The 16,828-nt window shown below is 31.1% G+C and overlaps 2 long non-coding RNA genes across 2 annotated transcripts; both read right to left on the bottom strand.

Annotated features, from left to right (window-relative positions):
* Positions 1 to 6,647: 6,647 nt before the first annotated feature.
* Positions 6,648 to 10,430, bottom strand: LOC142630443 (uncharacterized). Its single transcript, XR_012843314.1, has 5 exons — positions 10,295 to 10,430; positions 8,754 to 8,801; positions 7,471 to 7,606; positions 7,057 to 7,245; positions 6,648 to 6,956 (listed from the first exon to the last, which is right to left on the bottom strand). It is a non-coding gene; the product is annotated as an uncharacterized LOC142630443 (long non-coding RNA).
* A 2,282-nt stretch (positions 10,431 to 12,712) lies between these two features.
* On the bottom strand, positions 12,713 to 16,372 carry LOC142632249 (uncharacterized). Its single transcript, XR_012843757.1, has 3 exons — positions 16,067 to 16,372; positions 15,849 to 15,935; positions 12,713 to 13,203 (listed from the first exon to the last, which is right to left on the bottom strand). It is a non-coding gene; the product is annotated as an uncharacterized LOC142632249 (long non-coding RNA).
* Positions 16,373 to 16,828: the final 456 nt, after the last annotated feature.

A 16,828-nucleotide genomic window follows, 5' to 3' on the forward strand; every position in this document is an offset into this window, starting at 1 on the left:
CAAGCCTTCTCAAAAATTTTGTTCATCTGTTATTCACTATACAACCTTTTCCTAGTTGACTTCAAACTCTTGGCAACCTGAAACCTTCTTTAAACATGATTAGAGATCCAAAACCCTATCCTAGCATCAAGTGGAGAATCCTGAAAGTAAATTTGGCATCAAGAAAAGAAACTAAGGAAGAGATATCACACACAACAATCATCCATGGCAAACAATCAAAATCTTTTTAATTCAATTGCACAAGATATCAACGAATGGGTTTGTAGCTTTGATTTTACTACTAAGACCAATTTTTCTACCTTCAAGTTAGAAGGAATCAAATCTTTGAGGAATATCAAGATCAACTGGGAGTTTCTTAGTACTACAATAAAGTTCTGGGATACTGAAGATCATGTTTTCCGGTTCGGTACTGCCAAACTTTGTCCTACCTTTGAAGAATTTTCAGCCATCTTGGGCTATGAGTTTAACAAAAAATCTATGGCAGTTTTTTGTGATACCAAGCATGAAGAAATTTATCTAATGCACTAGGTCTTTCAGTTTCAATTAACAGTAGCATGATTAAGGGTCACATGGTGAATCTCCACATAGTTGCTGCAAGGTTTACTCATCGACGTAATCATGGTATATCCGACAACATGCAGAAGAACTTTGCTTTGGCTTTTTGTTTCATAGGAGAATTCTTGCTTCGCTCTGGAAGACCTAGTTTTGTGGATGCTCAAGCCATAGGAATCGTAGATCAAATTAGAGATGGTGATAATCTTGCTTCTCTGATCTTAGTAGAAACTCTTTTAGGGTTGGACTCTGTATTCCTTAGTGGAGAATCACAACAATTTCTTGGGAGTCCCCTCACTTTGCAAATATGGTTGATGGAGAGAATGGACATGATAGCCATTCCTACGATTTCTAATTATGGTCCTAGTAACTTCCTCAGCAAGGTAGTTATCAAGACCAGGTGTCAGACTGAAAAAGATTGGCTAAATTTTTAGAGAAGAAATCTAGCCTTTTAATTCATTAGGACTGTTATTGGTGTAAGTTCCTACCCCCTCTATTACGATTTCCTAGATCAAATCATATCTTCCTAGTTGGCTTAAGGAGGGCTACTTTCTACAAGGCTGACAGACTCTTGAGACAATTTTTATATGAGCAAGGAATGCTTTGTGATAGAGGAAGAAAACATTTTGTCCTTGTAGACACAACTCCTACTTTTGTAAGGAATATGCTACTAAGTTTGGACATGGCTGACAGAGTGGATCAAACCTTTGTTAAGTTTCACTTTCACAAGATGATAGTAGAATACTCCAACTGGCTAGTGGACTAGATTGTGGATAGAGAAATTGACATGGTTTTGATGAGAGAAAGATTTCTTAGGGATGGAAAGGACAAGCAAGAGGATAGCGACAATAAATCCAAGAGAAGAGATAGAGATAAGGGCGTGATTGATATTGATAGAACAAGTGTCCAGCCAAAGAAAAGGAAACAACAAATTATGAAATACAATTTTCATTAATTGATATATGAAGACAACTTGTTAGAAGAATATTACAAGGCTTTGGTCCTAAATACAATCTATGTAAAAAAACATACAAAGCTTTGGTCCTAGATACAATCTACCAAAATAAATAAAGACAAGACATTAATCTACGAACCAAAACCTATGGTTTAGGGGCTAAGTTACAGAATGGGAAGGTGTTAGGCACCCATTCTGCCCGGACGAAGTCCTGTCTTCTAGACTTTCAATGATCATTTTGTTAGGATTAGTGCCCTTAAATCCTATTGTATGATGCTATGTATGTTATTATTTATGACATTATGTATGACTTAATGTTGTGTTTAATAAAGTTGTTTTATTATTATCTAAAAATAATGGTAACATAAATATTAGGACATTATCATATAGTCCATGAGATGTATTGTATGTGATTTAGTCACAGAAGATGTAAATCACAAGTTCCTTGTAGACTCAAAATGTAGTTCGTAGTCGGTGATGAAAATTGGGCATTTCATCTGCGAAGACTATAACATATCAACTAAGATGATTTGTCTTGATCATGGAAATGGAGATTTCTAGTTGGTATGTTGATATGTTTTAAGAGTTAAGACATATTGAACTGGACCGCTGTGAGTTTTATTATTCTCCTAACGTCTTTTAATTGAATAATAAACTCACGACTTGTATTTGCATGAACTCTTAATCCTGAGAGAATAATGGACTTGATCATGAGGTGTAGGTTGCTTTGATATATCAGGAGTGAGATCTAGAGTAATGATCAAAACCTCAGTATGTTGGGCAACCACATTTAGTGTTGATGGAACATATATTCTCAAGATGGAATTCAAAGTCTCTTAACGGAGATACAAAATATTCCCTTGAGATAAGTTTAATGGGTTTGTTATTCAGAGAGTAAGGTCTAACCACTTTAGTAAGGAGTTATTAAAGTATATGTTTATGGAATTGGATTTTATAAATATATGATGAATAACTTAAAGGATTAAACCGGGTACTCAAGGAATTAAGATGTAGTAATCTATAAAGTGGCAGTCTTCTTTCATGACTTTGTATTACTACGAATATTTTATGGAGGGGTTGCGTGTACAATAAAGTCTTGGGATATAATTTATAAATAAGGCCTAGAGTGCAACTATATTTATATAGTGATATTAAATATAGTTAATGGTAATTTTGGACTTGTCAAGAGTTGACAGAAAAGTTCAAGGCCCATTGGAGCTAGTGTCTTATTGGTCCCTTTTGGTCTCATTCCAAGCCACACACTTAAGCTCAATTGGAAAGGCCCAAAAGGCCAGCCCAATTAGATAATCAGTTAGATACAAAGGGAAAAACATACAGAATTTTCTGTAAAGAATTTTGTAAGAACTATTACGAAGTGGTGCAAAAAGTGTTCGACACTTTTTGACATTCTCCCTTTGGAACTGATTGAGAGACCACACATCTTGGGCGTTAGTGGAATTGGAGTGAAGATTGAAAGTGTTCTCAAGTGCTTCTGATCTTCAGTTTTGAAATTCACCGCTTCAAGGTACACTCTTGTTCTCAAATTCTGAAACTTACATAGTATATGTTAACATTTATAAATAAAGAAGATCCGTTATTTTTCCGTTGCGTACATGCATTTTTCCATCACATTTAAGAACCTTAAACAATGATATAGAATAGATTATGAAATGCAACATGTTATGCAAGCTTTTTAGATCCATGGCCAAATGTTATTTAAAGACTTCAGACCTGTATACTCTTCTGTGTAAAGAAATCATATTTGATATTTAATATGGAAAACAATGTTAAAAAAATCTAATACCAATTTTTATAAAAAAGATTTTTGATGACAAAATAGAGGTTAGGATTCCAATAAATATTGGTAAGAAAAACTCAGATCTAATTTTAGCTAAGAAAAAGATGATTTTTTTAATGAAAATTAAGATCTAATTTTTATTGATAAAAAAAAAAAGATGAGTTTTAAAGAAAGAATTTCGGATTTGATTTTTTATTATGAAAAAGAATGATTTTTAAAGGAAAAATTTTAGATCTAATTTTTAATTATGAAAAAGAATGAGTTTTAAAGGAAGAATTTCATATCTGATTTTTAATTATGAAAAAAAAAAAAGAGTTTCAAAGAAAGATTTTAGATCTGATTTTTAATTATGAAAAAGAATGAGTTTTAAAGAAATAATTTCAGATCTGATTTTTAATTATGAAAAAAGAATGAGTTTTAAAGAAATAATTTTAGATCTGATTTTTAATTATGAAAAAGAATTATTTTTAAAGGAAGAATTTTAGATTTGATTTTTAATTAACAGAGAACCATAGATCTAAGATTATATCGTGAACATCCTAAATCTATATGACTGAACATGTGAATCAAACAATCATGGCATTTTTTTATGATGAAACAAAGTTTCAAAAGAAAAATCATATCATAAATTACTGTTCACATATTAATATGGAAAGTATAGCTAGAGACGCATGCTAATAAAAGGAAAGGACACTCAAACATGCATATTAATAAAGGAGTAAAAGTGATACATGCATCAATTACACGAACAATTTCTACAGGGGGAATTACTTTATAATTAGAAAGAGTGAATCTCTAATTCTTAAAGTCAATCTTCCAGGGTTTCTTTAATGTTAAGGGGTAGAGGGATGCTGAATTTTGGGTGGTCTCCTTTATTTTTAGAGGTGCATCTGCTTAAAAAATAAGCTAGGGTTGAAAATTAGCAGATACGAATTAGGTTAGGTTTCATCCCTAAAAAATTGAATCTGATAGGCCTAAACCTAAACCAAGCGTATCTGGGCCCGATTTGAAATTTGTGCCAATCGGCATTGTTCAAGTGCCGATCGGAACTCCTTAGTGCTTCGCCCAATTTTGTCTCCTTGTGCGTTTTGGACTCTTTTTGGGCGTTTTTTTGAGCCAAGAATTGTACTTAGATGTATTTTATCTTTGAGATAATTATTTTTAAGTATTTTTGAACCAGTAAAATGGATTTTATTGAGAATCGTACTTAAATTTGTGCCAATCTAACGGTCTGATTTGGGAACGAGGCATATTATCACAATCATTAGAATCTCAAAATCATTTTTATGTTATGTGATGAATGATTTAATGCATGAAATGTAATTATGATTTTTTGGTACTTAGAATGATCATTTCAGTCATCTTCCAAGATTAAATTATAGGTGCAAAATTAAGTGTCTATAGTTGGAGCAAGGGGAGTGTCATTGAACAAAGGGACAAACTTAAATGACCCAACCTTGACGTATGAGTGAGTGATAGTCGATCTTAGGAAGCCGATCCAAAGGCTTTAGGTTGTCATATGGGAGGGGAAAAAAAAAACTCCTTACCCTAAACTGCAAACCAAGAAATCACACTCCCAAATAGCCCTTGGGCACATAAGTGGGGTCCAAGTCGTCATGAGCAAGACAAGTTAAGAGTGTAAACACAAAATTTCTCAATTTTAGAAAACCAAACAATTGAAAAGAAACATGGTTTGTAAATATAAATTTGTATTGATGAATAATGAGTACAATCTCCATTTCAATTCATTTACAAAAGAATACCCTTTGATTCTATCTTGACTCAAACAAGAGATCTTATTGACTTTGGTTGGAAGATGGATTGAATGGTCTTCACAACAAATCCCTAGCTTTGAGCTTATTAGAGATTTATTGTTCTTCAAGTCTTCAAATGTGAAGGCTTTTTAGGTTGAAATATCTTCGGGGCTTTATAGGCTTGATCCATTGAGCTTCAAGGATTTGGGATTAGTTGAAGTATTTGGAGACTTTTCAGCTTAATTCCAATGGAACTTCAAAGAACTTCTTTGAATGTTCTTCGGGTGTTCTTGAGGCAGAAATTCTCCAGAGCTTTGACGTCTTAGAAAAATTTTCTCGAGTGAGAATTTCTCTAGAGCTTTGGCGTCTTAGAAAAATTGTCTTGAGTGAGAATTTCTACAGAGCTTTATCGTCTTAAAAAAATTGTCTCCAAAATGAGAGGAGATGTCGTCTATTTATAGCGGTTTTAGAGGATAAGCTCTACTTTGAATTGATATGCTTGAAAATATGTAGTAAACTCTTAATTTGCCAAAATTTTGCTTAGAGATAATTATATCTATTTATCTATTTTGATAAATATCATATTTTGATAAAGATAATAATAAACAAAGATAAATAATTATCTCTATTTATTTTATTTATTTTAATAAAGATAATTATCCATAAATTTTGAATAGTGGATTTATCTTTATCTTGTGGGCAAAGTGACACGTGGCAAATTTCAATATGCCAATGTAATATCAATTTAGATGACACATGTCATCATTTGATTTAATTAATTTAATGACATATTAATCTAGAACTAGCTTGTAACCCCATGCATATGCATGGATACATTTAAAAATATACAATAAGATGCATAATATAATTCTTATATATAATTTAAATACTATTGATAGTCATTTCTATATTTTGTTAAATCTTTAAAAAAAAATTGTATGGATATTATTAGGTATCAAATGTAAATTGTCCATTTTAAAAAAAAATTATTGTGAAGCACTTTTTTTTACGATTCATTTATTCTACTCTTTGGTTTTTGTACTTAATAATTCACTTGGATGAATATTTATGATATGGTTCCACATTTGATTCTAAAATTAAGAAATAAAACTCTTTAAAAATAAATAATTTAGGATACATGGCGCAAAATTGGGACTCTAATTTGGAATTTTAATTTGAGTTTCTCTCAGCTTCACCTATTATTATATACTAGTGTTTAACCTGCGCAATGCGCGGGGTCATTTGTAATCTCATACGTAGAAGAGAAATTTAACAACCACAATCAAAATCGATTGAAATTAAATACTCTTTACTCTCCCAAATAGGTCTTAGAAATATTTCTAATTTCCTGTAACTTGCAATTTGGTGAATATGTTTTAAAATGAAGAGAACCACATGATGAAATTATGTTGATCAATTTTATTACTCAAAATTGCATGCAAACCTTCAATGTAAGCCTTCAGAGGTCCACTATAAAGTGGAGAAAAATAAAATAGAGGACAATAAGACTACAACACACAACACTACGTTAAAAAATCTTATCATATAAATATTTCACATCATACCTGGTGAATGTTACAATTTTAATAGGATAATTTATAAACGAAATATTACAGTTGCAGTAATTTAGTAGAACATTCAGTTTACTCTTCTAAAGAAAATAAAAATAACAATACAATGAAATACACAAACACTTGTACAGTAAGGTAGTATATACATTAGAGCTCAGTTTTTTTTTCTTTTTTGCTGCATTTTGCTTAGAACTTTTTTGACGTTTTTGAAGCATTTGGAGCGGTATTCTTTCAGGTCTTTCAACAGATGTTTCTCCTATTTCTATTTTTGGACTGGCAATGTACTTGTCCTTCCTTGATTTTTTTACAATTTCCTCCATTGTGTCCTGCAATAATTTGCATTTTTATGTATCAGTTAGATTTATATAGTAAATTATGAGTAAACTAATGTTTGAATCATATGGTAAGTAATTATGCTTTAATTACCTGATGCTCTTCAACTTTACATGAGTCATTTTGCTTATGTGAAATTTCTATCTCCAAAATCTTTGAAACTGTGTAATTTTCTTTTCCATACTTCAAATTATATTCATCAAGATGCAGTTGGAACAAATATTCGTTGCCAATTATTTTTTGAATTTCTTTTGGTATTGTATTCCCATCTAATTTGAAAATCTGTTTGAAAAAAGTTTCATACAATTAGCAATATGTATATGGTGCGTGTATATATATATATATATGTGTGTGTGTGTGTGTGTGTGTGTGTGTGTGTAGATTATATTAAATGGTGCATGGATATATGTGTGTGTGTATCTGTGTGTACAACATTGGTAAAAATGTATTAAAACTTCAGTTTTCAGATAATAAAGATATGGGGCTGACATTTATATATGAGATTACCTCTTCTTGCATCTTTGCAAGTTCTTTTGCAGTTTTAGATATAATTCTTTCAGTTCCTTTGTCAAACAATATGAATGTGGTTGAACCGGTCTCATCAACATTTATAAAAGCCTGCCAATAAACTGTGCCCAATGGCCTGAGCAGTACAAAAATTAAAGGAAACAAAGTTTAATAAGCATTCTAGTAAATTAGAGGCATACATCAATATTGAAATAATAATAAAATTAATTATCAAGAAGAAAAACAACAAAGGCAATTAGAGAAAATGCAGTTCAATCTGAAAAAACACAGTAAATCTCAGGCCAAAGCATTGAAAGAGAGATAATAAACATCCGGATTTTAATTCAAATTCAAATAATAAAAAATAGTGGTGAGGATGTGAAATAAGTAAAAGGGAGAATTGGCTGAAGAAATGAATTTGTAAAGACAGAAGTTAGGTAAAACATGTAAATCAAAGCCAATTAAAACAGGATTACAGTAAATGAATAAAATGTAATTCTAAATATGAGATAAGTAAAAAGGATATCAGCATTTAAACAAACTGTACTAAACTGTAAAATGGTTTTAATTTTCAATTAACTTGCCAATGTTCCTTTTAAATGAAAAGTTCGGCTGTTTTTTCAAAATTCAGGCATATATAGAGGTCAATTACGATTTATAGATGGTTCTACTATTCTTGTCCATCCCATAAACATTAATATTCATAACAAATCAATATTCAACCATTATTAAATGCCAAACATGTCCTATAAACACTAATATTCATAACAAATCAATATTCAACCATTATTAAATGCCAAACATGTTTTTCCTTACATATATTCAATGGGTAAACCCCATTACGCCACTCACAAAAAAGCTGGGTTATAATAACTCAAAAAGAAATCATTAAAGTAAAGAATATAACACATCAAGTAACAAAATGCTGACCTTGGGTACGAGTCTTGACAAAAAAGCAAAACGGTATTTGGATGTCAAGTTTTTATTGACAAAGGTGCCGTTTGTTTAAGAATGTGGCAAATCAAGTCAATCCAATACGTGAACATGGTGGAGGTACCAAATGCAGGTCATTAAAAGCATAGCAAAATAAATAAATAAATAAAAGTAATGACAGTCTAACAATTCAGTAAAATACAAAATAAGAATACATTGAATTAATAAAAATTGAAGGGAAAAGTAGAGTAAAATATGCAAGTCAGAGCCTAATCAAAACTAAACAGATCAACGGAGAAAATTTAATTCAAATTATGAGATAAATAGAGGGAAAATCAGGCTATCGAAACCTCTTAGTTTGATGCAGAAACTCTTCTTGCAAAATAACCGTGTTGTACCTGGCAAAAAACTCAGCATTCAACAAAATGAAAGGGTAAGAAGTTTTTTAAAACTGCAGCAAAGAAAGATGACAGCGAGAATACAAAAGAAGCAAAAGTAAACATTGTAATATGGTTTAAGTTGCAAAAAATATGAAAGATTGTTTTAGTTCTTAACAATCTATTGGATTTTCAAAAGATGAATTCTATTGGAACAACTGCATTGATTTAGTAGTATATCGATCTCAAATTAATGGGAGAAAGGAAAAAAACCAATAAATTTGTGGAGAAAGAGAGAGAGTTATTTATAAGTCCATAAAGGATGATATAGGTTGAGTCAACTAAATTCTAACTTACACATATTTCTACAGCTACAATATATGAACTACAAACTAATATCGAAGGGAAAATATGCTAATTTGGATTACTGAGAAAACAATGACATTTTTGTGCAGGTGCATCAAACTGTATTAGGAAGAAAAAATATCCACAATAGATTAAGTCTACAGTGATGGGGTACTAATCTTGATACTCAGTGTGTTCTTTGTAAAAAGATAATTGAAAGTAGGTATCACTTGTTTTTTGATTATTCATTCTCGATGAATATATGGTGAGCCATAATAAGGTGGAACCTTAAAAAAATCACAAAGTTCTGTTAGCAAGAGATTATACTCAAGGATAAGAATTGAGTCTAGATTGGCATTCTGCTCTATTATGTATCAGTTACTGAAATTCTGTTCAAAACAGAAGAATAAAAAGTTTTATTCTAAAAATAAACAAACTAATCGAAATATTAATGTGTACACCACACAACAGTGTTTAAGAATTAATCCCTAAATATTTAACGATATAATTTTAAGCAATATATTAGCTATTTAATCAAATACAATAAGGGAAAAATAAAAACATAATATACTGTCAAAAAAAATTCACTAATTCTTTAAAACAAATATACATTCACAATAAAACAGGGAACATGATTTTTTAGCACAAACAGTAAGGAGAGAGGAGAGGCGGCAATTCAAAGAGCTTGAAAAGTTATTAATTAAATAAACAAACGTTCAGAAGCACAAATATTAAAAAAGAATAACCCAATCTAAATCAGATATGACCTCAAATTAAAAAAATTTTAAAAATAAAAATAAAAGTTAAAAACCATAAAACAGAAACTGGAAATGGGTTTGACGATGGCAAAATCAAGGGCAAAATCCCTTATGTTACCAGGACATAAAACCAAAATTATATTTTATGCATAGAAAAAGGAACAAACCCATCTATTTTTCAAAAGGAGTCAAAAGAACAACCCTAGAAAATTCGGTAGGAATTTTTTTTTGAAAAACAGATATATAGAAAACTAAGATGCTTAATTATGTAGTATAAACCCAAAATTATAATTTTTGCATAGAAAAAGGAACAAACCCATCTATTTTTCAAAAGGAGTCAAAGAAGAACCCTAGAAAATTCGGCAGGAATTTTTTTTGAAAAACAGATATACAGAAAAGGAAGATGCTGACCTTCAGAAAATTTTTGTTGCAGAGAAGAGATGAAACAGAGCAGAAGATCAAATCGTGATGGCCGGCCATACGAACGTCCACTGGATCCCAATTTCTTTTTCCCCTTCTTCCCTTTCTCTGTGTCGCAGTATCGGTAGGTGATTTATTTTAGAGAGAGAAGATATTAAACGTAATCTGATGAAAACAGACGGCTAGGTTTTTTTTAACTGAAATGGTTTTTTTCCTTTTTTTTTTAAACGGGCTTTATTTTTAATGTAACCCTTCTTGGTTTTTAATTGTCAGACGTGTCAGGGTTGAAAATCCAACCATTGTACCGTACAGCTTTTTAAAAAAAAAATTGTATACGTGTTTGAATTTTAAATAGGCAGTTATCCTATTTGTCAACACCTCCTTAAATGTAGGAACCAACTTTCTCTCAGCTTCTGCTATTATATATACTAGCTTATAGCCCGTGCAAATGCACGGGATTTTTATAATTGTGCTAGTTGTTTGTTTATAGCATCATCAAAAGTACACTTCTTTTTTTATATAACATCATCAAAAGTAAATAATACTTCATCATAATAATATATATTAACATAATTTGAATAACGGGAATAAAATTAAACTTACAGCAGAAGAAAAACAAAAACCATTCTTCATAACATCATAAAAATTTAGATCCATAGCTCAAAATAACATTTATAATCCTAAAATAAACCAAAAGTCAAATAGTTTAGCCCTTTGTTTATGGATTTCATGCTTTCTTTGTTAAAAGTCTTTATGGGTCTAATGTTGTAAGCAACCAAGCCATTGAGGATCTTTTTGCATGCCTAGACATATCAGAAGATTCAAAACAAAATGTTAATGTTAAATTGATTTCAAATGAAGATCACATAAAATATTAATAAGTTGAAGAAGAATGAATGATATTCTACACATTCCCATAGGCAGCTCTCATACCTACATAATACTCAACAAAGACTAAAACTTAATTAAAAATTCCAAAAGAAGAAGAAGCTGCTTCTTTTTATTTCTCCCCAAATCTTATAATTTTGTGGTTCTATTAGGCAAAGTCAGAAAACCTAAGAATGAAAATGTATAACACAAAATGAGGAAATTAGCAGAGATAGAAAAAAAAAATTTATAGCAACTAAACTAATTTATGAAATTTACAAATGACAAATTTCTCGAATGAGACCAAATAGAAATTCTCCATCAAATGAATAATACCCTTCATTCTTCCTCACACCTACACTAAAATTAGAGTCCAGAAGCAAATCATGACCGGTCATGACTTTATTTTGTTTTCAAAAGCCTTAAAATTTATCCTTTTTTTTTGAGATAAAAGGTAGAAATTTATTTAATGAATATGCAAAACATTACATGTGTAAACAAAATAGGGGGTCCGGACCTCTGACTCTCTGCTAATAGCAACAATTATACATAAGAACAACAACTTCTGCCTAGCCAAAAAAAACTGAACACTACCTAAATCAAACAGCAACTCTTGCCTAGACAAAAACTGAACACTATTTACAGCAAAGAAAGAAACTGATCCACTCCTAATAGCATAACAATTATGCAGAAAACAACAACTTCTGCAGAAACATAAAACAATACATCCAAAACCTTTAAAACAAAACAGGACAATCTGCTACAAAAACAAAACAATTACTTCATGTGTGTACTTCCCTACTATGAGAGATTACAAAAAAAACTACCAAAAAAAAAAAAAAAAAAAGAATCTGACTTTATGCAACTTAAAATTACATGACAATTTCAAATAGCAAATCTGCCATTCCTAAGAACCACAATGAATCACACCGAACTAAAACTTGCAAGGCAATTTCAAATACCAATCCACCATTCCTAGGTACCGCAGTGAATTAAACCATGAGATTAGAGAAAATTTTACAACCAAAAAGTTTAAAAGAGAAAAATGGCTACAGGTTTATGAAATAGAAAGTCAGGAAAATATTAGTCATATAATGATGCATAATTAATAGTACATTGGAATCTCAAATTCCAAAACCAAACCAATATATAACCCTTAAAAGGAACATTGAATCCAACCTTTTAATCACAAAAGAAAAAAGAAAAAGTTGTAATGAATAATCAAGCCACAACATATAAACAAAACAAAATTCCACCTACAACAAATAAAATGCATACTCAATGGTAGATGGGAATCTCAAATTCTAAAACCAAACCAATTCATAAGTCATTACCCATAAAAATGACATCGAATCTTAATCTTGGCCCTAAATTTCAATTGCAAAACAAAAAAACAAAAAAAGCTCACAATCCCCAATAAGCTGCAATGATACAGAGAAAATCTATTAACAACCCATTATTATGTAATCATCTATTCATAAAATTAATAAATAAAAGTAAATCATCTATAAGTACTCAAATCCAAAACACTAAGACACACAATAAAAACAATCATACCTTATTCTTTTGAAGGTAATCGATTTTTCTCTTATATTTCTCTTTTGTGTAATCATATTTTTTTTTTGTTTTATTTCAATAATCTATAGGAAGTGAATCATATGATTCACAGTATTCAGTATTGTGGAATTGACTAATATGTGTCTTATTTACATTAAATGTATCACTTTTTGAAACCACTCGATCTAAAATTTTATGCTCAATGTTGCTCGATTTGCTTTGCTGGGTGGTTTTATTTCCTTCCTCTGCGTTTGTAAATACAGGACTTCGAGTCCATTTCCTTTTGTAACCTCTCTCAAGCCCATAGATATTACAACCAAGTAGCCTAAAGCCAATACTGTTTTTGTCAGTCCTGCTTAAACTGTGAAGCTTTCCCTCCAAAAAGTAGCTAATGTGGAGATTCTGCATCTAGGAACTTGCAAGATGGAAAAGCACATGGAACCTGATTCCACATAACACAATCAATCAGCTTTGACCTGAGGAAGAAAAAACAAATGATAAGAGAAAGATTGGAGGGAGAAATAAAAAGTTATCACAATGAACCAATTGCAAATTATCTACCACCTCAAGCATCAGTGCTGCATAATGAAATATTGCAGATATGATTTTTTTTTTTTATTATCCCCAAAAAAATTCCAAATTTTCATTAAAGCAGAAGAGCCCAACAATATGACATACATCATCCAAAATATGAAGCCTATCAAACTATAAAATGCATATTATAAGCCAATTAACAATGTGACTATTACCAGACCAGACCACCTTTCAAACCCATGAAAAACCATAATAAAAGGCTCCCAATCAAACAGACCAAGGGTACATACAAAAAAATGTACATAACTCTATAGTGGAGGAGATGCCACTAAGAAAGTCCTCACAAATTTCGTACACAATCATAAATTAATCCCGCTTCTATCTTAACAAAAAATACTCCAATGCTAAATAACAAAATGATACCAAAAAGTATAAAAATATACATTAATATAAAAACAAAACTAATGCTTATTCCAGTAGAAAAGCCTTAAAAAATGGACTCAATACCAGGGGGGGAGGGGGAATACTACCAATAAAATTTTAGACTTTATCCCTAGTAACATACCAACCCCTTTTATCAGCAACATTTTCAAACCAAACTTTCACATAATGTGATTCAGAATCATCCAAAAGTGGAGGTAATCCATAGCATCAAAAGAAGGATTAATGAAAAAAAAAATCAGATTTGGTAATATGATGGACCCAACTTACAAAAGCCAGCAATCTTGAAGAAACAATCCAGCTATATTTACAATAGAATTTCCCAGCAAATCAATTTATTTTTACTTCTAATTGAAGAAACAATCCAACTTTATTTACAATGTAATTTTCTAGAAAAATTCATGGCAATATGTACAAATAATATGACATAAAATAACTTAACAATACATTTAGTTTACTCTTCTTAAATAAAATAAAAAATAAAAAACTTAAAATAAAAAACAAAAGGGATTGAACCCACATAGGGTAACATGAGAATTGTAGAGAGCAAATGGCAAAAAAGCAAAAGCAACACAGAGCAATGCAACTAAACAGAAACACAGTGCAGAGCAACCCCAATGAAACCGAACAGCACACAGAGTCAAAGCAAGAGTAATAGCAAAATCGAAAACAAAAGCCAACACACTATATCGTCTACCCAACGTCGATATAATTCTGGCCAAAACCCATTTAGCAAATACAACATAGTGTCTCCCTAATGAAACTTAGTCCTTGAAACTTCATCCATCTCAATCGCCAATTTGTTGGCATGCCAAAAATAGTGTATACCACCGATACTCAAGACATTGTGAATGCCAACCTAAACCTTGTAAATGGTTTAAGAGGCAGAATCTTGGGAATGGAAAACAGGTGGTGGTTGGGGATGTTGGAGATGCAGAGGAAGGGTCTAAGGAGAGATTTATGAGGTTTTGAAGGGTTTATTTAAGAGTTGGGCAATGAAGAAGAAATAGAAGACGGATTGGAGGGTTTTGGCTGCGTTGTTTCAGATAGAAGAAATAGAAGATGGGCACTAATGGTTTTGGGCTGCATTGTTTCAGATTTTGCGTTGTGATTGTTTTTAAATGGTTTTTTTCTACATGGCAGCATCTCCTAAATTGCAGGTATAGAATAACTAATATTTTGTATATCAATTATAGTTATACTATCTAAAGAACAATAATTCCTACAACGTTTATTTATTTATTTACAATATAACCAAGGACAGTATAACGGAAAAAACTTAGTTTAAAAGTAAATAAATTTTAAAATTAAAAAGAATCTTCTAAAACAACATAAACAATGTTCAGACATGTGGATAAGGGGTATTTAATCCAAACCTAATCCACAATGTATATTGTTTGTTCTTAGATAGGAAATATTGGCATGAAAATCTACAAAATCACCTCCGTAAAAACAGAAAATGAGAGTATTTAAAATGAATGGTTATGTAGTAATCATTCTTATTCAGTTTAGATGGATAAGAATTTTAAATGCAGTCTGCCTCCTACTTAGTCTATAAAAATTACAAAATCATAAGACTCACCAAGAAGTGGAGAATAACAGTAAACCCATTGGAAACCACTACAACTACCATATACTATAACATCAGAATTTTCTTTTTCTCAAATTTTAAAGGGCTTGCTTGAGTTGATCATTTTGATTTACTGAGAAATTAATCAATCCCTTCAGGCAACAAAAATTTGTCATAAGTAGCATAGTTGGTCTAGAATACTGCAAGATATATTGGTAAACAGCCTATTGGGAAGATTTTAGGGATAACCACTCAGGTAGCACCATAAGCCAGAGAACCATATCAGGGAGGAACCAAAACTTTATCATAACAAAACCAAATAATTTTATTCCCCTCTCAATTAATTAAAATAAAATCTAAGATTTCTAAATTAAAATTTATTTTCTTTCCCTCATTTTCTCAAAACCCAATATACGAAAACCCCATCACAGGGTCATATTTATTTCCTAATAAACGAAAACCCCATCACAACCAATGAAAAACCATATCTAAAAACTCAAAACTTTTAATTGTCACACACTTTCTCAACACCCAAACAGAAAACAAACACACACACAGAGATAGAGAGAGCAATACCTTAGTAGAATCATCGAACACTTTCTGAAGAAGAACTTCATAATTTGAGGGCAACTTCAATTCCCAAAATCAGAGCCACGCAATCCTCTGGTAAATCACCCAAATTGGGAGAAAATAGAAGAGAAACAGGTGTGAATTGTCAAAGAAGGATCTGCGAATAGTTTTATACAATTTGAAACGGAAATTGAATTAAAAAAAAAAAAAAAAAGCATGCCTACCTCTGGAAATGTCTGTTGTTGCAGAGAAGGAATGGGATAGCGTCTGAATCGACTGTTGCGCTTCCTTTTGGATTTTCTTTTTTCCTCTGTTTGTTGGTTTGGAATGGAACATGCAAGCAATAAGACACGAAACAAAAAAAAAAAAAAAAGAAACGTTTGATGAGAGGAAGATTATATTTGTTGGTTGGAAAACACTGTTATGATCTGCCTGTATATGGAGTTTTAAAGAAAAGATGGAGGTCAAAGTGAGTCTGAACTTTTGATCGGGAAATATGGCGTTTGGGTTTTTGGGTGTGTGTTTGTTTTTTATAAGCGTGTTTGTGTTTTTATATGACTCTCCCAAAACGGTGTACCGTACGGTTGTTTTAAAGAATAAATTGTAGATGTGGCAGGGTTAAAAATCCAACCATTATACCGTACGGCTTTTAAAAAAGAATTGTATTCGTGTCTGAATTTTAAATAAGCAGTTATCTTATTTGTCAACACATCCTTAAATGTAGGAACTAACTTTCTCTCAGCTTCGTCTATTATATATATATAGATATAGATATAGATATAGATATATATATAGATATATAGATTTGTCACTAAATTTTTGATCTGGCATTTTGTAATTGGCTTGACAAATTTTTGCCTCCTACAAAGAGATTTCCTTAACCAAACTTCTAGTTTAGACTCTAAGAAGCAATAAATCAAAAGAAGGAAAACAATTTGATATCCTCATAATCCAAAGAATGGCACGCCCTATAAGCACTCAACTCA

This window comes from Castanea sativa, chromosome 4 (genome assembly GCF_040712315.1).
Source record: "Castanea sativa cultivar Marrone di Chiusa Pesio chromosome 4, ASM4071231v1".
NCBI classification, from domain to species: domain Eukaryota; kingdom Viridiplantae; phylum Streptophyta; class Magnoliopsida; order Fagales; family Fagaceae; genus Castanea; species Castanea sativa.